Raw genomic sequence first — 17,263 nt, forward strand, 5'->3', positions numbered from 1 at the left:
ACAGTTTTAGGAGTATTGTGGGTGGTTTTCTGAGATAACCAGCAATCATAGGATGTGAGCTGTGCAAAGAAACAACATTGCATGTAGTGCTAAACAAATCCAAGTATTTATTTATTTATTTTCAATGCTACATCATTGGGCCAGGGAGCCTAAACATGCAAGTGTTCACATAATTTAAACAGTAAGAGCCCGAGCCTGCTGTGTACCAAACCTAGAACATCCCTTTAAAACAAAGTCTGGATTACTCCAAGCTTGGTGCAGAGTCTGTACATTGCCCAAGGGAAGGTGGTGCAGATGCATTCTTTAGGAAGATTCCAGCTAAATATGTTGTATGTTGAACAACAACACAATCCCCAGTTACACAGACTAACTCCCAGAGGAGCCTCCTAAAATGCTCAACTACTCCACACAACACCACTTCAAAGATTGGCATGCACCTAAGCTCCTGCACCAAAAGCTGAAACACCGGATGCCAAATCAACTCCACACACCCTGTGACTCTAGACAAGCACTCCCCTAGATACATTCCACGTTCTTATATGACGCTGTATGTACTATGTATAAAAACCTTTATCTGCAAGGCTTTCCCCATTCAATTAAATACTTATCTACCCACAAAGGAAATACATGCAGCACATTTATCAGTGCCCCACTTTTAACAGTAGTGCATTGGTCACTAAACAGAGATTTTCAAAACATAACATCAACTGTCATAAAAAAGCACTTCTGATGTTTTTTTGCCCATTAAATCAGGAAAGTGCCCAATAGAGTATTTCAGAAGGTGATCAATAGAAATATATAAAGCCTGGGTAACCTTCCAACGAGAAACTCAGTTTGAGAAAATGTGTTCAGGTGTACATGGGTTTCTTTCAGGAAATACAAAGGGAAGGTTCTAGTCTACAAGACATCTATAAAAGTGTTTTGCATGTGGAGAAGCAGAATTTACCACAAAGTCTTTGCAATGCTGTGCCTTTACAATGTGGTCTTTACAACGACTCGTCTTTACCCTTGCATTCCTTCACCACGCAAGTCTTTACTAAGACTTGCCATAGGATAAGCAGCATTGGACTTCGAAGTCCAACTCTCCCCCTACTGTGGAGAAGACTGGAGTTAAAATAGTAATTTATATCCCTCCATAGTCCAGTGCTTTCACCTAAGGAAAAGTGGTTGTGCATTGTAAAGACTTGTGTGGTGAAGGAATCCAGTGTAAAGACGGGTCATTGCTAAGACTCCATTGTAAAGCCATACATTGTAATTGCTTGTGTGGTTCTGTCATAAATCCAGCATGGTGAATCCCTTTTAGCACCAATTCTGAAGCCTGCTCAAGCAGAGCACATTGTTAAGTAATCGAGAACTTTCTATCCAACAACACAGTTTACCTTTCAGTAAAGCAAATAAAACTCCAAATCATTCTGCAATTGTGATGCATGCACAGTTTTGATATTTCAGTGCTTTATCTATTTCTCATATTTTTATTGATCCATATATTTGCTTTGTATTTGTATGTAAAACACTTCACTGCCTTGAAGCTTGGATTGTTTGCCAAAAATGTCAAGGGGTCTCCTCAGGACCCCATCATCCACCTAACACACATGATTGTCTGAGGTCATCCAGTGCCCCAGTAAGCTCACTAGTCCCTGCAGCAGTATAAATTCACTGTAAAAAATCAACAACCCTTGCACTGCAATCTACTTTGGTACCTGATGCACCTCTCACTCCAAGCGTCTGGATTGAGAGGTGTGTTAGGTACCGAGGTGGATTTGTGAACCACCCTGATTTTCGTCCAGTGTTTCAGGTGATGAGATCCAATGGACGCACACTACTTGATATTTATACCTTTTTATCCTACGTCTTGAGGAGACCCATTGAATGATTTGGAGGCAAACTGTCAACAATATTCGCTCTTATTGTTTTACTCAAGCATGAGGCCTTAGACGATTGAATAGGATTCTCATAGGACTGACCTCACATAATAAAACCTCTGGTGTTTGTATAGTGTGCTGTTTTTGGATGTCATTTGTACCTTGTACTTTCTGTACTTTAAGTGAGCACTGTGCCATCTGCACTATTAATTCACATTTATTCACTTGATACTTTGATTGTTTGTATATTAGAATATAGATCAAAAGAAATCAGAATGTGTGTACATCAATTGATCATGTGTCAAGCATTTACTTTTGTATGAAAGTGCTACTATGAATTTGATATATGTGCATACTGAATCAATTGATTTTGCATAATCTATAAGCCGATTACAGTAGCTCACAGACCTGAGGGGTTGCCTGCTCTGTTGAGTGAGGTCCACATGACAATTGTAGTTTAGTGGCACTAAAATACAGAAAGCTTAAATTCTCATGCGAGGACACATTCTTATGTAGCTCCCACATGCCTGACTTCAGCTAGTTTGCTGGTACTGGTGAATTTGTGTGGCTTCCTAAATGTAACTTTGTAATTGTCACTTAAGCAATAGCAGTGCCATGGATTGATTTGCGTGACACAAGGACAATGCAAGTGGCTAGTAAATCTGGGCTGAGATATTGGAGCACTATGTTTAATGCAGATGTTTACCTGTCCTCTCTCTATTACTCTTCTGAGCTTACAGATTCAATTTTAGTTTCAGGCAGCCTTAAGATATAGCATATTTTTTCATGTCTATTACACACCAAAAACAGGTTGGCGTCACACCAGGTCTGCATGCCAATGTTGTTGATTCAAATACGCAGATATTATACACGTTTGGCCTATGTCCATTAATATAAGATTGTTAGAGGCGGATTTTTCTGATGTTAATACATTTCTATCACATCCCTGTTCAACCCTCTACTCACCCTGTTGTGCTCAGCATTGGTTGCAGTCATGAATATCTAACTTTAAACTTATCCTTATATTTATAGCTATTCTCAGTACTAGACTCTGGATTCCCTTGGTTCAGATAGAATCTCATCCCCAACAGTTTGGCAGTAGTGGCCAAGGTTGGGGTCCCCTAAAATATAGAGAATTATGTATATAAATATAAAGGTAAAGCTGTTCAGAGAACAGGACCGGGTTCATTAGATGGTTGGGTGAATCTGTACCCATCCTCCATTTAATGTGATAGATAATTATATTATACGCTGTAATTGTTTGATACAGTTTGCTTATTTGGCATATTTTGTTCTTGCTATAATGTGGCTATGCATTTATCATTTTTTTATGTTGAATGTTCCTTGTGCTTTTACATCATCCAGCCATATGGAGTCTTCTTTGAACTAAGGTATCAAGGGGACAATTTAACATATCTACCCTTGGCTTTGTTGTCTGGACCACACTGTGCTATACCAAAAAGTGACGGATGAAATGCTAGAATCACTTTCAGACACTGGTACTAACATAGTGAAATCCAGCAGATATAGTTACCCCAGCTAGCTTTAACGTACACCCCTGCACTGCTTATGACCTCATATATTACATCAGCCAGGAAATGGCCAGTCACATCACCATGTTTTCCTACAATAAAAAACTTTGATGAAATATTGCTGTGCTCCTGTTTGTTTCTTTCGATGCAATTTGTTTGCCAAATCCACTTGTTGGACAGCATGTAGTCATGGTATCCTAGGGGATGATATAAGTTTTGAAAAATGGTATCGATTAGCATGTTTCATTATAATGTTCCTTGAGCATTTGCGCTTTTAGTTATGTTACTGCATCCTGTTGTAAACCCACACTCACACGTTTGTGCTTCTACACATTCATAGTGTTGGTTGTTTTCCAGTAGGTTCCTGGTAACACTTACCATAAGCTTCTTTTATAATTGTTTCCACATTGAACCAGCAATGCATACTGTTCTCTTCCTTAGAAAGCACAAAGTGCAAAGTGAGTTTATATTTCCAAAAATGCAACAGGAAAAACAAATGCTGTTTCGTTTTGCTACAGTAAGCACTCATGGTATGTTTAATTAGAAAATAAATATTGTATAACAAATGTTAAGTGTGAAAGCACACATGAGCTTAGGTTTAATACAATGTTGTTGTTGATTGTCTTTTTTTTAGGTCTAGATGAAGACAAATGTTTGCCATATCAAACTGCAGTGAAACTTATCTCACTTTATTTGGACTTTTGCAACCTTTTATTGGGTAACAAGCTTAATTACTGGCTTGGAAACAAAACTGCATGCTAACCAGACATAGCTTTTAAATCCTCTACCTTATCACAGCAGGACTGTGTCCCACTCCCAGCTGTCCCGTACCTTCCCACACCCCCTATTTAATTGCGGCCGTTGTGTGGCCACACCGCTGGTGCGCCAAAATGCACCAAAGGCAAGCCTGTCTGTGCCTGTCCGTGACCTGACTACGACATGCACCAGGGACCCTGGTCCTACGACCCACCAGTGCTACAGCTCCTCAGATCTCTACATACTCAATGCCGGCAAGAACAACAACAGCAAGCTTTCTTCACCTATTGACACCCACGGACCCTTCACCTGCTGAAACTGCTGCCACACCTTCTTCAGTGAGACTCACAACCCATCTCCACCCTTCAACAACAACTCCATTGCACCCCAAACCCTGCAATGCATTCTGCTTAACGTCCGCTCCCTCCACAGACACGCAGGGGAAATCTGGGACCTCCTCAACAGCACCACACCCATTGCCGCCTTCCATAGTGAAACCTAGACGAAAGCTGCCTCAGGACCTAATGTCGCGATTAACATCCCTGAAGGCTACAAGATCACATGGAAGGACCACCCCAACTGCCCCGGAGAAGCATTGCCATCGCTCATAAGTCCAACCTCCGACAGAGCATCAGGTCTGCCGTGCCCACAGACCTGATGGAACACCTCCATTTCAAGATACAGATCAACCCAACCACCACCCTCCGAGGAACCCTAATCTTCAGACCCCCAGACCTGTGTACCTTTCTCTGACTCCATCACTGACATCATCACTCCGCAAGCCATCACCTCCACCGAATACACCATGCTGGGAGACCTAAACTTCCATCTCAACAACCTCCAAGACCCCAACTCCACCTCCCTCCTGGACAACCTCCTCAACATCAGACTCAAACAGATAACACCATCTTCACAGCAGGAAACTCCATCACCTTCAGCCACACCTCCGAACTACCATGGACGAACCATTGTTGCACCATTTCCCCTTAAAAAAACATTATCTGTAAACGTCTACATCAGCTCCAGTGCAGGAATTGGAACAAGGTCTCCGATGACCAGTTCACTACCTCCCTCAGCAGCTCAGCGCCCACCTCCACGTACGACGACCCATCCACCACCACTGGTACCCTACACAGTTGGATCACTGACTGCAGAAACACCATTGCCCCCTCAAGAAAAACTTCCTATCCATATGCTGAGAAGGATATCTGGTTCTCCACCGAGCTCCAAAAGTCTAGACGAACCTGCAGACACCTCGAAAAGTTATGGGGGAACCACAGCAGACCTTGACAACTTCAAAGCAGCCACCGCCGCACTACAGAAGCTCATCAGATACTCAAAGAAGAAAACACCCCAGGACAGATTCTTCACCACGCACACAACAGCAAGGAACTCTTTGGCATAATCAAAGAGTTTACCAAACCCAACAGTGAGAAAACCAACATCCCACCCTCCCAGGACCTCTGCGACATACTCAGCGCCTTCTTCCATCTGAAAATCAAGACCATCTGTGACAACTTCGACAATGACAACCTACACTTGGAACCTAAACCCAATGTTCCATACACCACGCAGTCGACACTCGAGAGCTGGACTGCCCTCACCACTTAAGACACCCTGAAGACTATGAAGTCAAACCACTCCGGGCCCCCACGGCCCCCTTCCCCCACCACATCTACCACAGGCCACAGACAACATCGCCACAAGCTTCGACAAATCAGCAACTGCTCTTAAAAGACTGTCTCCTTCCTCGATGACTGGAAACACACCGAGATCAACCCTTTCCTGAAAAAACCCTCGGCGGACCCCACCGACCTCAAGAACTTCAGACCGATCTCCCTACTCCTGTACCCGGTTAACTTCATCGTAAAAGCCATCAACAGTCAGCTTGCCTCCTTCATAGAAGAAAACAAAATCCTCAATTCCTTCCAATTAGGTTTCAGAAAAAATCACCCTTCTCGCCGTGACAGACGACATCTGCTCCCTCCTTGACAGAGGAGAGACTATGGCCCTCATCCTCCTAGACCTCTCCGCAGTCTTCGACACCATCTCACACCGAACCCTAGCCTGCAGACTCCACAATGCAGGGATCTGGAACAAGGCCCTCAACTGTATCCGCTCATTCCTCTCCAGCAGGACGCAGCATGTCAGACTCCCACCCTTCTTCCAGGATCCCATACAAACCACCTGCTGAGTCCCCCAATATTCCTCCATCAGCCCCACCCTGTTCAACGTTTACATGACCCTGCTCACATCCATCGTCAGATCCCACAGACTCAACATCATATCGTATGCAGACGATACCCAACTCATCCTCTCCCTATCCAACGAACCCAATATCTCCTATCACAACTTTCAAGAAGGAATGGAAGCAATTACCAGGTGGATGAATAATAGCTGCCTACAACTAAACACGGACAAATCTTAAGTACTCATAATGTGTCCACACCCGATGCCTGGAACAACACCGCGTGGCCCCCTGCACTCCGGAACCCACCCTCCCCCTCTGACCACACACGCAACCTTAGAATCATCCTGGAATCCGAACTCAAAATGGACCACCAAATCAACGCTGTCACCTCCTCCTGTTTCCATACCCTCTGTCTCCTGCAAAGCATACTCAACTGGATTTCCCTCGAACAAAGGAAAACCATCACCCATGCCCTCATCAGCAGCAGACTGGACTACAGCAATGCAATCTATGCTGGAATCAAAACAAATCTCACCTGCAAACTCCAGAACATCCAGAATGCCTCGCCAGACCAGTCCTCAACCTACTGCCCACTGCCACAACACTGTTGAGAAGAGAATCACCTTTAAGCTTCTCACCCATGTCCACAAAGCTCTCCACAACACTGGACCTGCCTACCTGACACACTGCCTCTTGTTCCAAGCACTTCAAAGACCCCTCCATTCCACCCAGCTCTACCTTGCTATGGTGCTGCACATCAAGAAGCCCAGAACAGGAGGTCATTCCTTCTCCTTCCTCGCAGCCAAGGTATCGATCACCCTCCCTCTCCACCTCTGACAGACACCAACACTCTCTACGTTCTTGAAGGACGTCAACACCTGGCTCTTCGACGCATCAACATGTACATCCTGGAGCTGCACAGTGCCTTGAGACCCTTTCGGGAAAGTAGTTGCACTTAACAAACTCTTGAGTGAGTGATTGATCCTATAGCAGCGCCATATTTTTATCCAAGAGTTATGAACATGCAGCACTTACTGTTTATAACAGACATTTGCTCATGTTTTAATGCTTTGCTTCCCTCGGATGTAAATCTAATTTATAGATTATTTGCGTCAGTCTTCTTTTTTCCCTAAACGCTTACTATTTTGAATTGTACAAAAGTTTCCTTTCTCCTCTAGCTTCCGGGCTCCTTCCATTGAAATATATAATTAATATGGGTAACAGGAGGGGTTCTTGGCCCACAAGGACAACAGCATCCCTGGGGACTGTATGCCCCCACAAGTAGTGTGCCAGGAGGTGTGTTTGCAGAGTGGTAGACTAAGTGGGCAGGGCCTCTGACCACCTCTCAGCAATCCCTCTGTGTGGGACTTACTGGATGTAACAGAAGGAGTTCTTGGCCCACTAGGACCCTCAACATTCAAAAGAACTTCATCCCCCAACTAGTAGTGCACCAGGAGGCACGTTTGCAGGGTTGTGGAGAAAGGGGTGGGATCTACCACCAGGTCTCTGTAATCCCACTGTGTAGGACTTACTGGAGGTAACAGTAGAAGTTCTTGGCCCCCAAGGACCCTCAGCTTCCCAGGTAACTTCATTCATCAACCAGTAGTGCACCAGGAGGTGCTTTTGCAGTGTGGTGGACAATAGGGTGGGATCGCCAATGACCACTGTGTAGGATTTTCTTAAGGTGACAAGAGGGGTTCCTGTCCTCCATGGACAATCAACATCCAAGGGGTCTTCATCCCCAACCAATAGTTCACCAGGAGGTGTGTTTGCAGAGTGGTGGAGAAATTAGGTGTGGCCTCTGATGACCTCTCAGCAATCCCTCTGTGTGGGACTTACTGGAGGTAACAGAAGGGGTTGTTGGCTCCCAAGAACCTTCACCAGCCAAAGATATTTTATCCCCAACATGCTGTGTGCCAAGAAGCCCCTTTGCTGAGTGGATGAGAAAAGGTTCAGGTCCTCTGGTGACGTCACCCAGGCTGGGAGATGTGGTGCACACTCCTATTTTAAAACTACATTTGGCCCCGGGGTAGTGGTGGCCCCCGGTGGGGGTCTCTGAGGCCCCCACATAACACATAAATTAGCTCCAGGGAGGTGGTGGTCCCCAGGGCATGGGGTCTGGGAGGCCCCCCAACTTCTTCTAAAATGACATCACTGATGACATCACCCACAGAAACTCTGACAAACTCACTCACATCCCCATATACCCATGGATACACCCACTCCAACTTCTACACTACTATTATCAAGCCCATTCACAAACCCAAACTAGTTCTTACACACCCTGTTGCTGATTTATAGGTCTACACATACATCCACATACTCACCCATACAGCCACCTAATACAGACACTGATATATCCATGCATATACCCATATAGCCACTCATACACAGTCAGTCACCCACAGAGCTACTCACACACCTACTCACTCACCCATAGAGTCAGTCCAGGCAAGCACTGCAAGGGGCTTACAACTTCTCCTAAACTCTTTTGCCTCTTTTATGGAGGAGCTGGACCTGTCGATGTACCATTTGAAATCATCTATTATGCAGGTGGGCCCCGGAAAGGCTAAGGCTAAGCAGCCCACCTTTAAACTAGGGAGTTCTTTAATTCCCAAGACAAATGTTTTCTCCTATCTCGGAGTAGTGTTTGACAACTTACTGAACTGGAGCCCCCTGTTTCACCAAAAGAAAGGGGAGCTAATGAAAGCTTCAGCTGCTGTTTTTAACTTTGGCAGCAGAGTGGGAGGGAAGCCAATAGGGGACATGCTGAAGATTTACCAAGCAAAATGTATTTCAAATATCAGTTATGGTTGTAAGATATGGGGCCACACCATGCTTTGGGCCCTGCAGAGCACCAAAAACCTCATTTTTGCAAAGAGCTATTTTTGTCCCGCAAGGCACCACATCTTATGTTGTACATGAGGAACTGGGGATGCCTTATCTCTGACGACTTGGCTTTTCAACCTCTGGCCTTGTGGTTTAAAATATGGACCAAGCAAGAGAGCATACTTAGCAAAAACGTCCTACGGGACTGGGACTGCCTTTCTCTTGATCACTTTTTACTTATTCGATGGCTCCGGTATATAAAAGTAGGCCTTGCTAGACTAGGAAGAGCTGATCTCTTTACAAATCCTGAGGGAATTGGTAAAAGGGACCTCATTTGGGCCTAGGAGTTCTTTTTAAGAATGTGACATAGTGAAAGAGAAGGACACGACACGAGCTGTGTAAGCCCAGTGTGCGCAAGTATGTCGTACTGAAAACCATGTCTATCACGGAGCCTTATCTTCTCGGGCTGAAAAGCATACAGTATCATTTTCTTCTGACGAGGTTCCGGATTGACCTTTTCCATTACTTATTGGCATATTCTGAAGGTTCTCGCAGAGGTCAGTGCCTCAGGCCCTGTGGCTGCAATAGAGAATCTCCTCAGGATCAGGACATAATGCACTTTTTAATGTTCTGCACTTTTTATGATGTTCCCAGAAGGTTATTTATAATCACTATCTTAAACAAAATGGGCTTTAGGAGGGTGAGACCAGCTTTATTTTCTTACAACTTCTTTCTAGTGATACCGTTTTGAACACTCTAAATTTTCTACGATTCGCCATCAGACAAAGGACAAATTGTAATTTATATCTGTATTGTAATCTATGTTTTTTTACATGTCTATAGTTTAACTGGATTTTATAACACTCGCCAATCTGTAGTCTGTTTTATGATATAACATAGACTGTATGACTTTTATGGTTTTAACCTGAAAGCCGAATAAAGTTTTTATTGATTTGATTTGATTTGAGTCAATCACACAGCTACTTTCTCAACCATGCAGTTACTCACACAACCACTGATTTACTCATACATATATTAACACATACTCACTCACCTATAACATCACTAACACAAGCATACACTCACCCTTACAACCACTCTCACAAGACTCACTCACCCATACAGTCACTCATATACTCCAACATTCACCGATAATGACTTTCACATATGCAGTTACTTACTTATATACAATTGACACATGCACTCACTCACAGACAGCCATACAAACTCTCAGTCACCCATACAGCCCCTCACATATGCACTCACAAACCCATCCAACCACTAACTCACCACTCACTCATCCATACAGGCACTCAGACAATCAATCATTCACACCCGTACAGCCACATGGACACCAACATACACACTGATACAGACATTCACACAACCAGTCACTAACTCATACTTTCACTGAGACATGTAATCACTCACTTATACAGTCAGTTATGCACCCACTTAATCAACCATACAGGTGCTCATACAACCATTGATTCACCAATACACCTTGGTGTATATATATATAATACACATAAACTTTTTAAAATACTCACAGTCGCTCTATGATGACATCAGTAATGTCATCAGTGATGTCACTGACCATGTCATGAGCGATGTAATAGGTAAGGTTGCAGTGGCGCAAGTTATTATTAGCTCAATAACCATAACTGCTGAATTTCACTGGTTTTGTACTAGCCTAACTATAACGTCCTTCCAACCTTTGTTTTTTGCAGTGAAAAAATAAATATATATATATATTCACTAAAAAAAACACAGGTCTCAGGCACGTCATAGTTAGAATTTAGCATTTAAAAAACCTTAGAAATTCACTGGAAAAACCATAGGTTTCAGAGGCGTTATTGTTAGTTGGAAATTTCACTCGTACAAAACCAGTGAAATTCCCCCGTTTTAGTTAGTTCAGCTAACTATAACTCGCACCCACTCAATGCACTGCTGATGACATCACATATTACATCACTCATTACATGGCCAGTGACATCACTGATGACATCACTGATGACATCTCAAATGACATCACTGATGATATCATTGATGACATCATCCAGTGACTGTGTGTTTCTGTAAAGTTTAAATATGTTTAATGTATATAGGGAAAGGTGTATTGAAGAATGAGTGGGTGTATAAGTATCTGAATGGATGATTTAGTAGGTGACTGACTAACTCTATAAGTGAATGATTAAACATATCTTATTGAATGCATGGGTTAGTGACTAAACTGTGTGAATGTCTGTATCCGTCTGTCTGTTGGTGTGTAAGCGACTGTATGGGTTTGTGAATAGCTACATGAGTGTCTATATGAGTTATTGATTGGTTGTCTGAGTATGTGTATGGGTGCCTGAGTGTTTGTGTGGATGGGGTGTGTGGCTCTGTGCATAGATGTGTGAGTGGGTGTGTAGGAGAGTAGGATCTGCACTTATGTTGCCCCCACTTTTTTTCTGATGATAACACTGGTTTCTGGCTATAGTCTGGCTGGGTCCCTGCTAATCAGGGCCCCAGCCTCTCTGTTCTCTCTAAACAACTTTGGAGTGCATATTAGATGCACTAGTGATTGGATACTGCGGTACCTTATGAGCCCCTAGTATATGGTACCGTAGGTACCAAGGGCATAGGTACTTCACAGGCCTACCAGGGGCTGACGCATGTATTATGCCACCCCTGGGAAGCAGACTAAATCTGACACCACAGGCCTGCTACTGCAGCCTGGGTGAAGTAGTGTTAGCACTCCTCACAGAGATATGGGTTCCCTATATGTCACCATACACACACATATAAACCTATCAGTCACCCCTAAGGCAGGCCCTATCAATCCTGAGGGCAGGGGGCTTGGTTTCCATGTGAGGGGGTGCCTCTGCCTGAGCAGGGCCCCTCTGGAGCTCGCAGAGTCTATTCTCTGTGGCTGTTTGTGGATGCGGTTAAACCATATACTCTTAAGTGCATTATAACCTCGCGGTAAATGCTAACTCTGGAATGACTGCATCAAAACATGTCATGTTTGGTGTAAAATGCTTTGGAATCATACCCCCACACCAGTAACTGGCATGGGAGTATGATCCCACCCTTCTAGAGGGGTAGACATGTCCCCACTGTGGAAACACGGTAGATTCCTGAAAGAGCCCTGGCATCACAAAATGGATGCCACCAGCATAGACACTGGGCTGCCCTTCTGCTGCTGACCGAAACTCGCAGTGGAGGAGGCCCAACAATAGGCATCCTGTCACAGGGAGGTGTAACCACCTTCCAGACAGGAATTAGTGTATTGGGGCTGGGTGGGTGCACTCCTAGAGTGCTTTGAAGTCCTGCACTGGTGGAGCAGTAGGCTCCTCTGTGCATATTCCAGCTCAAAACAGTTCAGGGGCTACCAGCCCCTGCTCTTGCATGAAACTGGACAAAGGGAAGTGGGTGTAGCCACCCACTCACCTGACCCTCCCATAGAAGTGGTCATAGAGCTCGTCCCTCCCTTCCTTGCACTATAAGTTAGGGAACCCTTGCCATTGCAAACTAGATATCCCTGGACGATGCTCTGAAGAAGAATCCTGGACCTTCGACATTCCACTACCTTTGGAAGACTGAAGAATCTCCCTTGGAGTCAAGGAGTGACTCCTCTGCTTGGCAGGCACCAAAACTTTGAATCAACAGTCGCAAACTTTCCTGCTCCCACCAAAATCTGAAGTCCCTGCAGCCCCAGAAGTGGATTTCCTGATTTCTCGATGGCTATCGTGAGTCCCCAGCAAAGCTGAGGCAAGTGCACCCCACGAGTGACGAGGAACAGCAATACCCGTGTACCATGCACTATTGTCAAGTGCAACCCCTTCATGACGTTCTATGAACTTGTGCATTGGACCACGTGTGGTCTAAGCCTCCAGCAGGATTTCCATTGAAGATCAGAGGCCTATCTTGTCCCGAGTAACTGTGGGCTCCTGTGAAGTGAATCCTCCCAAGGTGTCTTTGCGATCCCTTGCCGGTCGGCTTGTGGGACCCTGAAGACTTTTCCACAGAACCAAAGGAATCCCCTGGTTGCTCCAGGCCTGCCCTCATTTACCTTCACTGGGTGAGTCCCCCAGACCTTGCTGTTCTGCACCGCTGACTTCCTTCACTTTCCACAAGACTTGCTGTTGCCAAGGCTTGTTGGCTCCAATCCGGTCAATGACACCTCAGTTGGCTGCAGAGTTTGTGGGACACTCCGAATCTAGCTCCTGGTTGTTGTCGAAACCTCCTGGACCTCGTGGCTGAAGACTCAAGACACCTGTGATCACCTGAAACCACCCAACTACCGTGGGTATCCTTCTTCCTGGCCCCGGGTCACTGGCAAGTGACTTTGAACACTGTCTCCTCTGCTTTCAGGTCTTCTTTCTTCTGAATCCATCCTTGGATTCCACCGGACACTTCTCCTATCTTCACAAGCAGCAAAGTCTTCTTTGGCTCCCATTGAAAACGATGCCGCGACCCGACCCCAAAAGACACCTATGCACCCGGCTTCCCTGGGTGAGGTAACTCGAGTACTCTGGTGGTCCTGTGTGTGTTGGCTCTAGAACTACTTACCCTGTAAGTGACTTGCTTGTAGACTCTCCCGAAGTATCCTAAAACTTTAAAATTCCAACCGCGACTTGCTCCATTGAAGTCTATTGGGATCCGCGGCTGTGTTCTCACACTGCATGCGTCTCCCGTGGGTCCTTTACTTGCCTGCCTTGGGTGGATTAGTGAGGCCCCAGCACTTCTGAAGAACTTAGGCCTTCTCCCATCTCAAGTCGTTCTTCTTATACCTCTTTTTTAGTATATGGTCTGGTACGCCCCTAGGGCCCCAGCCATATAAGTGCTTAATTTGTTGTGAAACATTGATTTGTGCATATGTCCTTGACTTCTAATCTCATAAAGAGATTAGTAGAGTGTGTCTAGTAATACATACGCATATATTTTATATATATACCTTTGTGGTGTCCTTTCATTTTAGTAATTCAAGAGATTATAAGGTAAAACAAGCTGCTTTACATTTATCAGGGACTTAGCCTGAAGGCTGCTCTCCACAGCTACCACTAGGATAGCTTTCTTAAAAAGGTTGTCTTAAACCTATCTACCATAAATGTAAATGTAAATTTATACTTGTATAGCGCACTACTCACCCGCAAGGGTCTCAAGGCGCTTGTACGAATACCGCTGTGGAACCCATCCTGGCTTTCCCTGTGAGACGTCCACTCCTGGGCACCCCCAAGGTGGAGGCCAGGCATCCTTAGCGTTGTGGGGGCCGTTGTGGAGATTAAGCAAGCTATTGCCCAGAGTTGCAGAGTGGGACTCCATGATTGGAATGGCACCGAGGCGAGAATTATCAGGTCCGTGGAATTTTTGAGCCCAAGACCCACCGAGGCGGGGAATTGAACCCTGGTCCCGGGCTAGACCTCTGCATCAGGGTCTGCCGCTCTAATCATTGAGCCACACTTCTCCACACCATAAGAGTTGGATTGGACTGGTGCAAGGTGGCCACTTTAACTAGTGACCAGCATATGCCAGGCCAACTTCTCACAGGGTGATTCACTGGTTGCATGGTTTCAAGAGTGCATCTGTGATGGAGTGTAAGGGTGGGTGAGTGTGTGTATTGGTATGTTAGTGAGTGAATGTGTATCTCAGTAGTACATGTGTGAGTAACTACATATGTGAAAGGCAGTATATATGTGTGTTAGAGTATATAAATGAGAGTGTGTGATTATGAGAGTAGCTCTATTGACGAGTGTGTGCTTGTATCAGTGATTGTATAAGAGAATAAGAATGTGCTAGTATTTGTATGAGTGAGTGAGCTGGTGTGTATATAACTGTATAGATGAGTAAATGGGAGTGTGATTAATTATTTGCATGACTGACTAGGTGTGTGAGTACCTCTATGGATGAGTGGTGGTGTGTGAGTGTCTATATAGGTGTATGAGTGTATATGATAGTCCTGTACTGAGTGACCATAAGTATGAGTGACTGTATGGGTGAGTGACTGGATGTGTGTGTAGACCTAATAATCAGTGAGTGGATATGTAGTTATTGGTGTTGGAGTGTCTATGGTTTTGAGAATGGCAGTCTGTAATTTAGAGTGGGTGTATTAAAAGTTATATTTGAGTGTGAGAAGATGCATTAAATTATCACATGGATGATGTCATCAGTGATGTCATCAGTGATGTCATTTGAGATGTCATCAGTGAAGTCATCAGTGATGTCACTGACCATGTCATGACTGATGTAATATGTGACGTCATCAGCAGTGCATTGAGGGGCGCGAGTTATAGTTAGCTGAACTAACTATAACGGGGGAATTTCACTGGTTTTGTACGAGTGAAATGTCCAACCAACTATAACGTCCCTGAAACCTATGGTTTTTTCAGTGAATTTCTAAGGTTTTTTAAATGCTAATTTTTAACTACAACGTGCCTGAAACCTATGTTTTTTTCGGTGAATTTCTGGGGTTTTTCAAATGCTAATTTATAACTATAACGTGCCTGAAACCTCTGGTTTTTTCAGTTAATTTCAAAGGTTTTTTAAATGCTAATTTCAAACAATGCCTACAGAGGTAGGACATGTGCTGAAACTTAAAACTAACTCTAATATTTATATTAATATTTATTAAACAATATTATATACTTTTCTGAAAATTGCAATTCTTTTTTTAAAAAAATTATAAAAGTTTTCTAATGTATAATTATTATTATTTTTATTTATTTTAATATAATTATGTAATGTCCTTTTTTTTAAATTATATATTTTTTTCAAAATGTTTTGGGGAGTCGCGCACCCAAAGCGCACCTAACACTGCGGGTGCGCGTGTTCTAGCCGCCATTTAGGAAAAGTCGTGAAGGATCCACGTACGGTCTGTGACGGGTGCCTGGCTTCCAGTTACGTCATATACGTATAATATCACATGGTATGCGCGATAGGTATGCGACTGATGCGTGACTCCTTCTCCCACGTATTCGCAACACATGTGCATTAAGGTACGTGACGTTTGCGCGGTGGCGGGCCCTGCGTGACATCATATACGTGCTGGGGCACGCTGGGTGCGCGACTCCCGTAAAAGTTTTTATATTCTAAAATAATATGTATGTGTCTTTAATGTACATATTAGGGCAAGAGATTATCTAAGGTAGTCATAAAAATAATATATTTGTACTTGTAATAAACTTATATTATTCTTAAATATATTTCCGCGAAGTCGCGTCGGGTGCGTTCATCGTAAGTGCAGGGTGCGTGAATCCCATGTGACCTTAAAAAAAGGGATTTGATTGGTTTATAACATTTCCCATTGCAACAGTTGAAGGACCCCACCCATTATAGTCATTCTGTTTGGAGCAATTGATGAGAGACATCTCTTCTCCATCAAGAGCTGGTTTTGCAATTTTTTTGGTGTTTTTCAAATATTGCATTGGAACAATGGCATCTGGTTCACAAGCTCCTCATCATTCTTCAGATGAATATATCTTAGAAGAAGATCCACCCAAGCAGGGGCCTGAGTCAGTAGTCTGGAATTTTTTTACCTTTCCTGCTGGACAAAAAAAGGTAAATGCAACAAAAGTCACATGCTCGCTGTGTGACAGAGTCCTGTCGCGAGGCAGTGAAAAAAATACTCCTGTGGAACTGCGAGTATGTAGAAACATTTACGTGCCATTCATCCCCGAAATCTGGCACGAGAAGAGATGAGACGTGCAGCAAAAAATACACCACCAGGCATTGCTAGCACCTCCAGAGCGTCCACATCAACAGCTCCGATAGACATTTGTCCAGAATTTGCATTTCTCCAGCAGCACTGCACTAAGTGCAAAGCCATCATCTGCTATGGTGAACAATCAGTGGATGCTGTTTGCGCAGCACAGCACAACCATAATTGCTATTTTTTTTTTGTTTTTTCGTTTTTGGAATGATGTTTAATTCCAAAAGCTACCTGTTTACTTTGTTCCTTTTAATTGTTCAGTTTTTAGAAAAACACCCAAAAAAACTATAAAATTGTTCAAAAACTACAAAAAAAATATAAAACAAAAAAAGAAGAAAAACAAAAGTTCTTGTCAGAACTATCTTATCTGGTTAAAAAAAAGAACTATAATTGCATGGTA

This window comes from Triturus cristatus, chromosome 6 (genome assembly GCF_964204655.1).
Source record: "Triturus cristatus chromosome 6, aTriCri1.1, whole genome shotgun sequence".
In the NCBI taxonomy this organism is placed as follows: domain Eukaryota; kingdom Metazoa; phylum Chordata; class Amphibia; order Caudata; family Salamandridae; genus Triturus; species Triturus cristatus.